This window comes from Somniosus microcephalus, chromosome 4 (assembly GCF_052327205.1).
Source record: "Somniosus microcephalus isolate GS21.2 chromosome 4, FLI_Smic_1.0, whole genome shotgun sequence".
Taxonomy (NCBI): Eukaryota; Metazoa; Chordata; class Chondrichthyes; order Squaliformes; family Somniosidae; genus Somniosus; species Somniosus microcephalus.
In genome coordinates, this window is record NC_140990.1 from 299,654,746 (window position 1) to 299,671,196 (window position 16,451).

The 16,451-nt window shown below is 42.3% G+C and overlaps 1 pseudogene; it reads right to left on the reverse strand.

Annotated features, from left to right (window-relative positions):
- Positions 1-508: 508 nt before the first annotated feature.
- LOC147120562 (uncharacterized) overlaps positions 509-16,451 on the reverse strand; it is a 179,392-nt pseudogene continuing 163,449 nt past the window's right edge.

The window sequence follows — 16,451 nt, forward strand, 5'->3', positions numbered from 1 at the left end:
CTTAACGAGTCATATCTAGCCTTGTCTTGCCAACTGTTTTCTTGGTCGACCTTCAAAAGATTGGACAGTATGGGGGCACTCAAACATTAGACACTGACTGTTTATGGGGTTGACTAGCAACACTGTACTTGAGTGAAAATATAATGCAAAGACCCTATAATTATAACACTAGGAAGCAACCCATGAAAGTGCCAGTGACCCCATGGATGCAGCACATGCTGTCCTCTCTCTGGATGAAAACATACCTGTTGCCCTGCCAGATGATGACCACAACAACTTGTATTTATATAGTGTTTTATGTAATAAAATGTCCTAAGACACTTCACAGGAGTATTACAAAACCAAAAATTTGACACTGAGCCACATAAGGAGAAATTAGGGCAGATGACCAAACACTTGGTCAAAGAGGTAGGTTTTCAGGAGCGTCTTAAAAGGAGGATAGAGAGGTTTAAGCGAGGAATGCCTATCAACTAGTACCCTTGTTGGTCTTAAACAGCCACCTGGGAGGCTACCTTGTCCACTGATGAGATGCAACTGTCTGCTGCCAGGCCCTCTGTGCCCTGACATCCTCATGGTCACTCTCCATGGCCATCTCAAATGCCTTCAGTGGAAGTTCAGCAGCCTTCCACCTCCCAAGCTCCAGCTGCAGGGTAACTACCACCTAGGAGTGCAAGAATGGGGAAAATAGTACAGAAGTTCGGCACCAGGGGTGTACACGAGTGACATACCTGATGCAGCAGTGCTGAACATATTGAGTGATGTCACCTGTTACAGCCTGGAACGACTCTGTGGCATAGAAATTCAGGGCCACAGCAACCTTGACGGCCACAGGCAGTGCTTCCCATGCCCTGGTTTGAGGCTCCTGTTCATGTTGCAACAGGTGATACAGCTCCGTGACCACTTCCCTCATGAAGCGGGGGTGCCTGCTGGACTGCTCTGCTCAGGTTCAGGTATGACCGGCAGATCCTGAGCACACGTGTGATGTAAGGTCTCTTGCAGGCTCTCCTCCTCCTTCTTCTTGCAGCAACTGCAGGTCTGTGGACACTCCTTTACTGGTGTTGCTGCTCCTGATCTGGCAACGCCAACAGCAGACCAGGCAAAACACTGGCAACTGTGCAGAATTGTAGAGACAGAAAAGTGCTGCACCTCCATAAAGTAGATTAAAATATGTTTTAAAGTTATGCTGCTGCAGCTCTAACCAGTCTAACAAGTCCCCTCAAATGATTTACTAGATGGGCTTAAGAACTGATGAATCAGATACTGACACAAACGAATTCCCCAAATGGGTCCAAAATCAGTATAACAACCCTCATTATAATATCTTAATTGGCTCTGCTAAGTTGGGCAGGCACACGGGAAGCTTAAGGGCACCCACCCCAATATGGGGACAAACTCACTTCCAGTGCGTTTTGCTTGCTTGCGATCTCCAGTATGCTGTGGACCCATTTCACGCCTGAAAAAACAGGCAAAGAGGTCCAATTTTACCCACAATAACCCTTGGATATGGGTGGTACATCTCAGGCCAGTACTCTGATGTGGAATTGAGATAGAGGAGTTGGAGATTTATCTGAAACACTTTTATTAAAATTTCTTTTACATGGTTTATAAATTCACTAGTTCCCTGTATGATTTATAGCTGAACCAAGTTGGGATTTCTCATAACATGCACGACCATACGAAGAATGGCTCCCAAATGAGCAGCACAAGGTAAGATTGTAGAAAGATGCAAGCACACATGTTCTCCTTCCCTGTCAGCCAAGCAATGCTGTCAGGCAGAGAATTCACTTTAATTAGCTATGCTAAGAATTCCTTCACCTTCATCTAAAGTGAATGTTCCACTTTGATGCACCTCAGTAGACAGCAGCTTACTGCTAACATGGCGGATTATTTTTTTTAACATATCTTTGAAGCACAAAGACTGGCGAGCTTTAACAACATTACAAAAAGCAACACTACAGAGATGTAAACATATGTCATTAGGTAACATTCAATAAGAATTTAAAAAAACAATTTAAGACTATGAATTTACATATAAACTGAAAAAAGAATGCAAATTTAAAATAAAGGTATTTCATAAATACTAATGAAAGCAGCATTGCCTAACAACTCCGTGCAAATTATCTTTTATGCAGACCACTAGAGATTTAGTTTGTCTCTTCAGCTAGCAGAATCTGCTTCTGTAGTCCATGGATAAGAACCCAAAGGGATTTACCTTACCATCTTCTAGTCAGAGTGCACAGTTAGGCCAGAGATCAAGCTATTTTTCAACTTCTCCAGCTTTCACCGATGGTGTGATTTCAAAACTAGCCAGATATGAATGTATGTTGGCCCTAGCTTCTTATTAATTGGTGCTATAATGCAAAACAAGACAAAAAATTGTACTAAGTCAATAAAAAGTGATTTATTTGAGTTGTTTATCCTGAGTGTGTATTCGATGGAACACTAGATTGTTTTGCTGTGAAATTTGACATACAAATTCTAGGTGACCAGATGACTACTGTCTCCTCTCTAATCACACTTCACCTGGAAAAATCACCTTGTAATGCTCAGATACATAAATTGTAATTTTTAGACACAGAGGAAGTGGTATTTTGCATTTGCAGAGCCGTATTTATTCAAGTGGCCATTTATTCAAGGTGTTTTCCAGAAATTCAGAATTGTTTATTGTACACCTAAAGATTCAGAATTACATGGTACATATCTTTATATTCTGTACTTTTTTTCCAAATGATTTCATTGTGGTTTAGAGAATTTTTGTATATGGAGTACAGGCCTGTGAGAAACCAAATTTCAGTAATGTTATATGATCTAATAAAGCAAGTAGATTTAAAGAGCTCCCGCACAAACTGCTACAAATGAGAATGGTTTTTGGTGTGTGATCTCAAACAACACACCTTTTGAACAAAATGGATGAAAACATGTGTGTTAACACTCACCAGGGTGAGTTGGTAGATCTATCACTAGTGTGAAAGAACTACATAACTCACTTGTGCACTCATTGCTTGAGATTTATGGCTCTATCATGCTTGTGAATGATGGCCTGTATTTCCCACTCATCCATGCCAATAATCTTGTATCTAGCACAGGTGTGATAATAAAAGCCATTAACTAATTCCAGCTGTTCAATACCAATTTATTCATGGCAACTGTGCGTATATAAACAACACTTCTAAGTTTATAGAAGGAAAGACTTGCATTTATATAGCGCCTTTTATGACCAGCGGATGTCTCAAAGTGCTTTACAGCTTACAACAATGAAATACTTTTGAAGTGGAGTCACTGTTGTAATGTGGGAAACACACAGCAAGGTCCCACAACCAGCAATGTGATAATGACCAGATAATCTGTTTTTTATGTTGGTTGAGGGATAAATATTGGCCAGGACACCAGGGATAACTCCCCTGCTCTTCTTCGAAATAGTGCCATGGGATCTTTTCCATTCACCTGAGAGAGCAGACAGAACTGCAGTTTAACATCTCATCCGAAAGATGGCACCTCTGACAGTGCAGCACTCCCTCAGCACTGCACTGGAGTGTCAGCCTAGCTTTATGTGCTCAAGTTCCTGGAGTGGGACTTGAACCCACAACCTTCCAGACTCCGAGACAAGTGTGCTACCCACTGAGCCACAGCTGAGACTATAGGAATAACATCAGTCCCATTTAATCCAGTAGTGTGGGAGCTAAACCAAAAGTTTATAAGTCACCAACATCTTAATAATAATAATAATTAAAGAATCATCTCAGTGCAAATTAATTGCAAAATATTGTGAGCACCATACGGATGTTGTTTGGAACCCCTGCCGACAGAGACAGGCTTCATAATATTTTTCCCCTGGACCAAGAATAAAGATGTTGTAGCCATATGACTATGCTGCTAAACTAAGCTCTATGTGCCACTTCCAAATAATTTAAATGTCTTTTTTTTTGGTGCTTGCCATTCTTGCCACCTCCACTTTCGTAATGAGGTCCAAACATTTTTTTTAGCATCACTGATTAGGAGAGGGGGGTGCGGTAAGTCTACCTCAGTGTTTGCAAACTCTTAATTATTACCACTACCATGTGATCAAGCTCTGTATTTCTATACTTTCCCATTTTTGTGGGCTACCGTTAATCTATACTTTCCAGAAATTATTGGGATAAACTGATTTTTTTTTAGGCAAGGGTATTAAGGGTTATAGAACCAAGGCAGGTAGATGGAGTTAAGGTACAGGTCAGCCATTGTCTAGTTGAATGGTGGAACAGGCTCGAGGGGCTGAATGGCCTACGCCTGTTCCTATGTAAATTTATAATAGCATCTTCACAATTTTCTTTGTTGCCACTTTGATCTCTAATCCAGTTGCATCAGTGGAATTGAACTGACTACTGAAAACTCACCTTTTAATTAATTACTTTTCCCATTCTTTAAGTAGTTAAACTACAGTTTTAATTGTTGCACAAATAGTGTTCATCAATCCAGATTTGTGTACTCCAATGCTGACCTTCCAGGTGTGCATATTCCACTGCTGACCTTGTGCATTCCACAAAAAGTAACAGCCGGATATAGTTTGTATAGTAATCTGGGATGTTATGATTAAGGTTATCCACCAGGTGGTGCTGTAGCTATTGCTGCTGCTAGTTAAGGTCAGGGGAGGTGGAATGGAAGGATGCAGGCCTATATGTTTGTTATGCAGTTGTTTAATAAAGTACACGGACTAATTCTAATATCTCGCCTCTTCGAGTTCCTTGTTTCACTACATGGATTTATCACATTTGGCAACGAGGTAAAAGGACACTGAATAAAGCAGAGAAGTCTGCCGGGACTTTAAAAAAAAACTCACGAGCTAAAGTTAGCTGCCAATTGGATGAGAGCATGGCTGCCATGGTAGGAACTGTCTCCGCTTTTGATATTCAAGAACAAACCTGGGAGGAATACTGTGAAGTGTGGGGTTATTTCTTCGAAGCAAATGAAATAAATGATGCCGGAAAAAGGAAAGCCATTCTGCTTAGTTCAGTGGGAAGCCAAACCTACAGTTTGATGAAGAATCTGCTCAGTCCTGAAAAGCCTGGAGACAAATCAATTGTTGAATTAGTGGCATTGCTAAAAGAACATTTCAACCCTAAGCCTAGTGAGATTGTACAGTGGTTCAAGTTTAATTCAAGGAACAGAAAAGAGGAAGAGAGTGTAATGGACTGTGTAGCGGTGTTGCGTAAATTAGCACAAGATTGCAATTATGGGAACAGCCTGAAGGAAATGCTGAGAGATAGGCTAGTTTGTGGAATAATGGATGACCGAATGCAGCGTAGATTATTATCCGAGACTGGGCTTACTTATGAAAAAGCATTGGAACTTGCTCAAGCCATAGAGACAGCGAACCGAGATGTAAAAGAAATACAGGGTTCAGACAGGGCTAATGCTAAGCAAGTTGCAGGTCAGGTTATTGTGCACAAGTTAAACATGCGTCAGAAACTACAATGTGAGCATGTGAAGGCATGTTATAGATGCAAGGGCAATCACCTGGCGAGTGAATGCCAGTTTCTGGAGGAAAAGTGCCACAAGTGTGGGAAACAAGGACATATAAAATGAGCATGCAGGGCAAAATCACCTGTGGAGGAATCCAAACCAAAAGGGGGAGGAAAGCAAAACCAAGGAAGAGAAGTGAAAAAACATGGAGCACACCACATCAGCGGGGAAGCTGAGGAAGAAGGGGACATGTTCATAATGTATAGCATGTTAGAAAACATTCCAAAAGTGGCTCCTATCACATTGCAACTGACAGTAAATGACTCTAAGGTGAACTTTGAAGTTGATACAGGATGCAGTGTAACCATAATGAACAGGGCAGAGTATTCAAAATTGTGGAACCATGCAAAAGTTCCAGAGTTAAAGTCTTGCTCTCTGCATCTTAAAACATATACAGGTGAACGAGTAGCGACATTAGTTGCAGCTAATGTAACTGTGCAACACAGGGACACAGTGGAACAGCTACCTATAGTTATAGTATCGGGTACCGGACCAAAGCTGTTAGGTCGGGGCTGGATAAAAGAACTTAAATTAGACTGGGGAGCAGTAAATCAAATAGATGAGGGCAAACAGTTGACATTGCAAGAAGTGCTGAGTGAACATGAGAATGTGTTCAAGGAGGAACTTGGCACATTTAATGGCCCCCCAGCTAAGATTTATGTAGACAAGGAGGCACCGCCAAGGTTTTTTAAACAACAACCTGTGCCTTATGCCATGAAACCAAAGGTAGAGGGTGAGCTTGACCGTCTATTGAGAGAGAACATACTGGAGCCAGTGAAATGTTCAGAATGGGCAGCTCCCATAGTACCTGTTTTAAAACCGGACAATTCGGTAAGACTCTGTGGAGATTATGAATTGACAGTCAATCGGGTGTCCAAACTAGAGCAGTATCCTATTCCCAAAACAAAGGATCTCTTTGCAAACTTGGCTGGAGGAAAGAAATTCACAAAGTTGGATATGAGTCATGCATACTTGCAGATTACACTGGATGACGAATCAAAGAAGTATGTTACCATAAATACACACAAGGGCTTGTTTACATATAAGCGCTTACCGTTTGGTGCCTCATCAAGTCCAGCTATCTTCCAGAGGACAATCGAAGGTATACTGCAAGGGATTCCACATGTTTCCATCTATCTGGATGACATTCTGATGACGGGAAGAACCGACCAGGAGCATCTGAGCACTCTGAGAGAGGTACTACAGAGATTGGAGAGGGCAGGGTTATGGCTCAAGAGGAGTAAGTGCACTTTCCTGGGGAATGAGGCAGTGTTCCTGGGACACAGAGTGGACGCCACCAGGCTCCATCCAATCAAGGAGAAGGTACAAGCACGGCAGGACGCCCCTGCTCCTACCAATGTGGCTGAGTTAAAAGCTTACCTGGGACTGCTGAATTATTATAACAGGTTTTTACCAAACTTGTCAACAGTGTTAGCACCTCTTCACAAACTACTGCACAAGGAGACACAGTGGCAGTGGGGAGAGAAGCAGGGGGTTTCATTTGAACAGTCCAAGAAACTGATGCTGTCGTCGGATGTGCTGGTTCACTACAATGAAGAGACAGACATCATTCTCTCTTGTGATGCTTCACCTTATGGGGTGGGGGCAGTTCTTTCACACTGCATGAAAGATGGAACTGAAAGACCAATAGGGTTTATGTCCCGAACTCTAACACCAGCGGAAAAAAACTATTCCCAGTTAGACAAAGAGGCGTTAGCTGTAATGTTTGGGTTACAGAGGTTCCACAAGTACATATATGGCAGGAAGTTCACCATATGCACTGATCATAAACCTCTTCTCTCTCTTTTCAATGAAATGAAAGCAGTTCCACAGATGGTGTCACCCCGGATCCAGAGATGAGCAGTGACGTGACATTGAGGGCATATGAGTATGCCATTATCTACAAGGTGGGCAAGTACCATGGGAACGCAGATGCCTGAGCTGTCTTCCACTGCCAGGCACACCTATCCTTGCAGCTCCAGAGGACAGAGTTTTGATGCTGGAGGACACTGACACGGCACTTGTGACTGCAGAACAAGTAAGAACATGGACAGGTAAAGATCCAGTACTGTCTAGAGTTCGAGAATATGTGGTGAGGGGATGGCCACAGCATCCGGAAGGGACTGACTTCACACCCTACAGTGTCAGGAAAACAGAGCTGAGTGTGCAGGATGGTTGTGTATTGTGGGGAGCACGAGTGATTATTCCACAGCCAGCACGACAGTCTATCCTAGAGCAACTACATCAGTGTCATCCTGGGGTCTCGCGTATGAAAGCCTTGGCTAGGAGTTACTTGTGGTGGCCAAAGCTAGATGAGGAGATAGAAAATCTAGTCAAGACATGCAGCACTTGTCAGGTACACGGGAAGGCACCAGCAGCGGCTCCTCTCCACGCCTGGGAGTGGCCGGATAAACCATGGAGAAGATTACACTTAGATTATGCGGGTCCATTCATGGGGAAGATGTTCCTCATAATCATTGATGCACATTCCAAATGGATGGATGTTTATCCTGTTAATTCTGCTTCCTCCACTACTACTATAGACTGCCTGCGTCAGAGCTTCAGTAATCAAGGGCTACCGGAGATCATGGTAAGTGACAATGCCACTTGTTTTGTGAGTACAGAGACAAAAGAGTTCATGAGGAACAATGGCATAGTGCAGGTGACCTCGGCTCCATATCATCTGTCCTCAAATGGACATGCGGAGAGAGCCGTACAAACATTTAAAGAGATGATTAAAAAACAAGTGCAGAAGGGAGTTTAGCAGCCAAAGTGTCACGGGTTCTGTTCAGCTTTGGAATAACACCTCAATCCACCACAGGACTCTCTCCTGCTGAGATGTTATTAGGTCGTAGACTATGCTCCACTCTTGACCTTGTCTACCCAGACCTAAAAAGGAAAATGGAAAACAGACAAAACAAACAAAAAGAGAACCATGACAAAAGAACAAAGAGCCGAAGTTTTGGAGAAGGAGATGCGGTCCTTACCAGGAATTTCAGTTATGGACCAAAGTGGATTCCTGGCTTCATAGACTCAATGACAGGTCCAGTATCATACAAGGTCATGTTGGGAAATAGTAGGGTAGTACGCAGACATGTAGATCAGATACTTACCAGACAAGGGGAAATTGAAATTGAGGTTCCAGATGCAATGGCTGAGGACAGGGTTGCCTCCAGTTATCCAAGTGCATCTGTGGTGCCACCACCATGGACAGAGACAATTCCACAGGAACCCATTCATCAAGAGGAAACCATCGTTGCAGTGCCAGATACTCTGAGCACTGCTCAGGAGCAGCTGGTGGCTTCACCACAAACAAGCAGGGACTTTACTGTTAGACGTTTACAAAGGGCTCGCAAGCCACTAGAGAGATTGGTACTGACCAGTTAGATTCGTCAAGTATTGAACATAGAGAATGGAGACTTCTTATGTGACCCTTAGGAATGGTTGTTTGTTAAGAAATTCATACTGAAATCTTAAGGGGGGAGGAATATAGTAATCTGGGATGTTATGATTAAGGTTATCCATCAGATGGTACTGTAGCTAGTGCTGCTGCTTGTTAAGGTCAGGGGAGGTGGAATGGGAGGATGCAGGTCTGTATGTTTGTTACGCAGTTGTTTAATAAAGTACACGGGCTAATTCTAATATCTCGCCTCTTCGAGTTCCTTGTTTCGCTACATGGATTTATCACAGTTTGTTTCCTAGCTGTTCTGGTATTCTGAATTGTTGGAGCAAAGAGATTTACAATTTGTGGAAGTTTGCTGTGTGCAAATTGGCTGCCATGTTTGTTTATCTGACAACTGTTACTACACTTTCAAAATAAATGAATTGGCTGTGAATCACTTTGGGTTGCCATGACAATGAGAAGGGTTTTGCTCCTGTTTTGGGGGGGAGACTTCTACCCGCATATGTGGCTCCACCACTAACTCACTGCAGTTTCTGGACTGGTCCTCATTAGTTCATGTGCACCCTTCTCCTAATGTGGAGATGTAGGGCCCTCTCCCTCCTCTTCACCACCATCATCCCCTTCAGCTTCAGAAAGTACTAATCATTTCTGCTGCTCAGCCCACCATTTAGTGTACGGCCAGTGGTAAGTACTCTGTCCTAAAACTGGGTTAATGGGGTGCCCCACAACATCGTATTCAAATAGCAATTGATTCAAGAAAGGTTGATTTGTCATTTGGTTATCAGCAAACCAGATAGGATGCAGCAGACCAAGTCGCTGGAGGCCTTCCATGACCGGTGGACACCGGAGGGGCTGGAGTGCATCATCACCCTGGAAAATAGAACTTTGATTTAAGTTTCCTTTAATTTTGCTTTAAATTACAGTTTTTATTGGTTGTGCCCCTTTAAGAAGGGGGCACATGCTACCTCTTAATTGGTGATGGAAATTGCCATCAACCACTGCAATTAAGAGTCTGCAGACCAAGAAATGTGGGTTTGTAGCTTCATGGCCCAGACCAGCAAGGTAGTGTTCCACAATTTTGCTCGCTCCATAGTGTGGGTGCCCTGTAGTACAGTTAATGGTGTAGGTGTTTATATATTTAAATGACTCCATCCCCATGATTGGGGATGGGTTCATGCCAAGAGCACATGGATAGGTGGAAATCCCACCCTGCTGCAATTTCTAAGCTAAAATTAACAAGATCCGAGCAATAAGGATATGTGAAGTAAGTGCTCAGCTAAAGCAATGAATACTATTTCAGTTAACACCTTCAAAAATGAACTGGTTGACTATCTAATCCAGAGCATCACTGCTGGTTGTAAGCATAAGTACAGATAGAGATGATGAATACCACGTGGAAAGATATAGTCCTCGATTAGCAGTGGCCATGGGAATGTCATGTCCAGGAAGGCAATCAATCAAAGATAGAATAGAATATAAAATTAGACGTTCTGTAGTTTTGCTTGATGATGATTGGATATAATCTTGATAGGGCAGATTGTATATGGTGTGCAGTGGAATGGCAGAATGTCCATGTGTTCTTAAATCCTCACAAAAATGGCTTCCCACTATAGGATTGAACCCTGCTCAAGGTACTTAATTTCCCCATTTTTTTTTAGTTCGCTAAATTTATGCAAGAGTTTGGGGTAGATATTCTCACCTGGGTTCCCATGTTTATAGATTTTTATTAGTTCTAATAGTAGATGGTGTTGTGAAATGATAAACACACAACTCTCCAAATGACTTTTGTATTTTGTTGTCAAATAATTAATATTTCTTCAGTTCCCATTTCTGTCAGCAGCCAGACTTACAGACGCATATTCAGAAAGTGCGATGAATGTCTCAAACACTTTGAACTCTGGCTTGTATTGCATTCTGTATTCAGTCCCATAAATAAAAATGAATGATAAATTAACAAACGATTCATTTTAAATGTACTTAGAGAAGAGATCATGGTTGTTCACTTGGCCTGAAATTATTTGTCCAATAATAGTGTACAGTAATTGTAACTGCAACAACAATTTGTGAAGTAATAAGCCATATTCAGAAAACCACACCATTCTATGAAAGAATTCTGGCCTTTGTAACATGACAAACTGGGCTTAAATCTAAAAACCTAACAATGGAGAAGCTGTAAACAGCATACAGGCTATTGAGATAAGATAAGTTGTTGACACTGAATGAATAACCTTATTGAAACAGGAGGTTGGAGGTTCCTGATAGTTTGAAGCCTTGGGAAGAACACAATGGTACACCCTGTTAAGGTGTCTTAAATTACACTTTGGAAAGAATCACATAAGATTAAGAAACATATGCTTTCATGAAAGTGACATCAAATGAAACACAGGAGACACGAGTCTGTGTTACAAGCAGCTGAGGTAACTAAGAAGACAATGGTGCACCCAGTTGAGGTGTTTTTAATTTACACATCATAAAAAGAATAAAATAGAAGACCTTGGTAAAAATGACATCAAATAGATGCACCTGCTCCACACCATTTTTAATGATAAGCTTCAAACACCTAGGATAGAGACATAATTCTTAATGCTACCAGCTGATCTAACTGTAAAAATAGCAGGGGTCAGCAGAAAAATGACTAGAGATAATTAGCTTACATCAGCAGAAAACTTCAAAGGAAATGCCACTGCAAAAGTGTATAAAAATTGAACTTTCAAATGGGATGATAGATTCGCTGTAAAGGGGCAAAGCGATTCTCAGCTTCAGAGCTAGCTCTAAGTTTTCAACTCTTTGTACCTCAGGGATCAAGGTATTGTACTGTATTTGATTTTGGTGGATATCCTGGAATAAGACTAAGAAATGTAACAAAGTTAAGATTTGAGAATAAAGATCTCTGATAATAGAATTGTAAGATTTTTGTTTTTGGAACTGTTAATGTTGCAATTGAATCACCAACTGTAAATTGCATGTCAGTTCTTTAATAAATCAATATATTTTTAGAATTGTCTCACATAATATTTCTGTATCAAACTCACAAACTCAATCTCTGTACGCTCTTTGGTGAGGAGTTGCAGAATTCTGGGGGAGTTTTCCGGACCCTCATAATATCCAGAACGTTACAGTCTAGCTAAACTTATTAAAAGTGCTATCTGGAGGACGGTAACATCTTCAGGTTGTTCCTTTCCTTTAGGGAGAGATAGTCTGGACCTTTAGACCCAATTAAGCGTCTTTAGGATTCGGCTACCTCAAACTTTAGTTGAAAGTGAATGTCTGGGGAATACGCCTGATCTGGGTTAGCCCTAAAAGGGCTAGGACTAGTAATAATCCCTTCAAATTGACTGTGACTGATGTATTCTTACCTTCTCTTACTGTCATGGTTATGCAGGCAATTAATGCTGTGGTTGAAATACTGCATGTGAACATCTGAACAAGTCTCCTTGGACAGGTCTGCTTGCGTTTAGAAAATTACAATAAAAATTCCCCAATGAAATCATGTTGAATAATTTAAAAAAACAACATAATTATAGTAGAATTTCTAAACTATTATGCAACAATGTCAGTTTTCTCATTTGACCTCTAAATATTGTTTTCAATGCTGGTTAGTCAAACAAAAGAAAATATCTCCTATTTGATTAATAAAAATTATCAAATATAAGGGTTTTGAGCCTGTCCATTCTTCTTTGCATGTACAAGTAGGCTTCAAGGATGTATGATCTTTACATTATTACTTTTTTTAAATTTCATTTCTGGACACAGTATGACCATTTTTTTAAAGTTTGAAAATACATTGATTTAAAACAAGTACTGTGCACACAAACTCTTCAAAACTGCTATCTTTAGATTCTAAAGGATGTGCCTTCTTCCAAAGGTACTGACAGTTTCCTAATGTTAACAGTGTTTCATTTCACCAATATTGTACTTGAAATCAGAGCAGTTCAAGATATGTCTTTACAAGATAAACTATCATATTTCAATTTACGAACTGACCTAAATGTATTGCAGTGTATGTATAGTGTTGAAGATTTGAGTAAGTGGAGAATCTTTTTTTGTGATGTTTAGAAGATGCACTTGTATACTTGACTTTTTTTTTAAATGATTTAATTTGAAACAAGATGGACTTCAAAGATTTCAGCATTTCTTGATGTGTGATCATTTTTAACAGTTACTTAGGCAAACCTGTTTTGCCACAGAATAAATTGAGCTGGAGTGCCACCTACTGGATATTTGAGACAAATTTATGCTGGTTACTCTGAGACAATGAACTATCCTGACAACTAGCCAAAAGTGTTTAGATGTTTGAAGTTACTTTTTTTCAGAATTATATATTTGTTATTCATTGCCAGTTTTGCTTTAAAATATTTGAAAGGTGGTTTTGGGGGGTGGGTGGGGGAAGAAAAAGATCACGGTGGGGGGGTGTAGAGCGTGGTCGGGAAAGCTGGCTGATCACGGGGGTCAGTGATGGGGTGCAGGGGTTGGTTTACAGTGTAAGATTGTTGGGCCTAGAGGAAACACCCCTGCTCCTCCTGGCCCACAAGCAGTGCTGTAAAGGCACTCACCTTCTGTATCCAGCCCTTCTAGCCTTCTTTATCTGCTGGGTTTCTTGAGGCCTGGGAAACTCGGCCAACATGAGTTTAAAAATAGAGGCACTCAACCTCCTTAAAGATTTCAATGACCAACCCGCCGCTTGAGAGCAAATTGGTTGCCCGCCCCTCATCCCCCCTCTGTTCAAACCAGAAGTGGGCATGTTTGAGGCGAGTTGGGTTCCAGTTAGAAATGTCAAACATTTTTACTTCCAACCCAACCCAAACCCACCCATTTTGGGGGGAGGATTAAAATTACCCCCTTCGTGTCTCTACCAACAAAGTTGTCCGCCTAGAAATTGGTTCTGGCATGCCAGCGTGAACTGGGCATTGGGAATGATCCCTGCGCTGGAATGAGTAGACCCCAGACATACTCAGTATTGGGCCACATTTACATGAGATGGTGATCTGGATAGGGTGATCCCGAGAGAGCGGGGGGGTGATCTGAAGGGGGCCGAGTGGAGGTCGGCAACAGTCTTTGGCACAGCAGTGAATCCAGGAGGATCACTCTTTCATCCCCTTCTTATTGATTTGCTGACCAGTGGAAATAGCTTTTCACTATTTACCCTCTTAACTCTTTCATAACTTTTCTGCCCCTAACCCCACCTCCAACCAAACCTTCTCTTCTCCCCACCCCCTAAACCTCCATTCCCTTTTAACCAGGCTTAGTTAAGGCTCACATCATGACTGCATCCGTTCATCCCTGGTATCAATGAATTTACGTTGCAGTTTTCCCTGGTGCCAATCCTTTGTTATGAAATGTCCATAACTTTGTACAATACTCCAACTTTGACCTAACCAATGTACTTCAGAAGCGCACAGCCAATGACCATTGTAAAGGTGTGTATGTGTGTGTGCATTTGGACCCTGGCTCTGGATCCTACTTCCAGCAAGGAGACTGGAGTAGGTCTGAGAAACTGCGGGAGAAGACTGTAACTAGCTCATATGCCACTGGGAAGTTTCAAACAAATAATTATTCCTATTGAAATGCTGCTATTTCATTCACGTGTGGGAGTTCTGAATCCTCTTCTGTCTTCTTTGAACTTGTTTTAACTTCTGCCTCTGCCCTTCCCTGGAGCCCCGTCCATTCCTTCCAACTTTACCACTATAAACAAAGCAGGCATTGGTGTGGGCGGGCTCAGCACTCCACACTACTCAAATCCACACTGCAATCTGGAACTGTGGGGGGGAGGGGGAAGAGAGAGAGAGAGAGAGAGAGATATAGAGAGAGCGTGCTCTGGGGCATCTTGGATATATGTAAACGATCGGGAATGGGGGCCTGCTGTATTCACTGTTGTACTCGTTGGGCACTTTTTTTTCTAGCCACAGATGCAATGCTTCCAGCCCAATTGCTTCTGCCAGGCTGATTATAAATTTTCTTTGGGCACTGGAAATATGTTTAAAGGAACCGATCTAGGAGCAATAAATCACACCGCTGCCAGGTCACCAGCAGTGTTCCCTAAAACTTCTTTCAGGCCACGCAGCCCTATCAAAATACCATGCATGCTTTTCTATTTAAAAGCTGGCTGCACTGCAGTGCTGCGTGGTCACGCAGCTGTAAGATTCGCAAAATTTGTGTATTTCCCCGAAGGTTATTATGGATAAAAGGGTCCCTGCGTGTGTTGAATCCGTAAATCTTAAGGTATGGTGTTCTTCAATAACTAGATGGAGGCTGCAGATTAACAATCAACAGGTGTATACTGGAGGAGGGTAGTCTAAAGACTAACAGTACAGATGCCTGCTCAAGGCTTATATACAGGTGTGGTCACTGCCGGTACTACAGTATACAGGAGCTGTAAAAGTAGTTCTCTCTTAAAGGTACATACACTACAATTCCTCCCCTTTTAGATTAACAGTACCCATAACATTCAAATAACAGTTAACACTTTAACATGCACATTTAACTGAAATAGTCCATTTATAGATTCAGTCTTTGGGGCGGCTTCCTGATCCTTTCTGGATAGCGCTTTTCCTGAGTGTCTTGTTCTTGGTGCGGAGGCGATTCTGGCCCCCTTTCATCAGTTAGTTCATCAGTTTCCGCTGCTACTGTTTCTGGGGTAGATGTTACCGGTATGTCGGGTTCATCCCCAGGTACGCGAGACATGGGGTTGACTCATTCCTGTGACGCTAGGATCTGGTCGACGTGGCGTCTCACAATGTTCTCCCCGACATCCACTGTGTACATTAGTGGCCCCTGCCGTGTGCATATCGTTCCGGGTTGCCATTTCTCTGTTCGGTAGTCACGGGCCAAGACTGGTTGTCCTACATTGAAGCTCCTTGTCGGCTTCTCATTGATGTGCTGGAATTGCTTATCCTCAACATTTCTTCGCACATTTGGTCTGAGCAAATCCAGACAAGATCTCAAGCTTCGGTTAAAGAACATCATGGCCGGGGTCTGGTTGGTAACTGCATGTGTCGCATTTCTGTAGGCTAACAGGAAATTGTCCACCTTATGCTGTAGTGGAATGTCATCATCGCACATGGCCCTTATTGCCTTTTTAAAGGTTTGTACGAACCTCTCAGCCAATCCATTTGTGGCTGGTTGATACGGGGCGGATGTATAATGCCTTACCCCATTCCTTCTCATAAATTTCCGAAACTCTTCGGACACAAACTGTGGTCCGTTATCAGAGCAAATCTGCTCTGGCAAGCCGTTCCTGGCAAATATGGTCCGTAGGACTGCAATCATTTTCTCTGCAGTGGTGGAGGACATTTTGATCACCTCAGGCCATTTCGAGTGCGCAATCACTGCTATTAAGAACATTGAGTCCATGAATGGACCAGCAAAATCAATATGCACCCATTGCCACGGAGAGGAGGGCCACTCCCATGGGGGTAGAGGGGCATGTGGTGGTGCATTTTGGACCTTCTGGCATCCCGAGCAGCTCTTTGTTAGGTCCTCGATTTGTTGATCGATCCCCGGCCACCACACATAAGCCCTAGCAAGGCTTTTCATTTTCACCCCTCCCAGA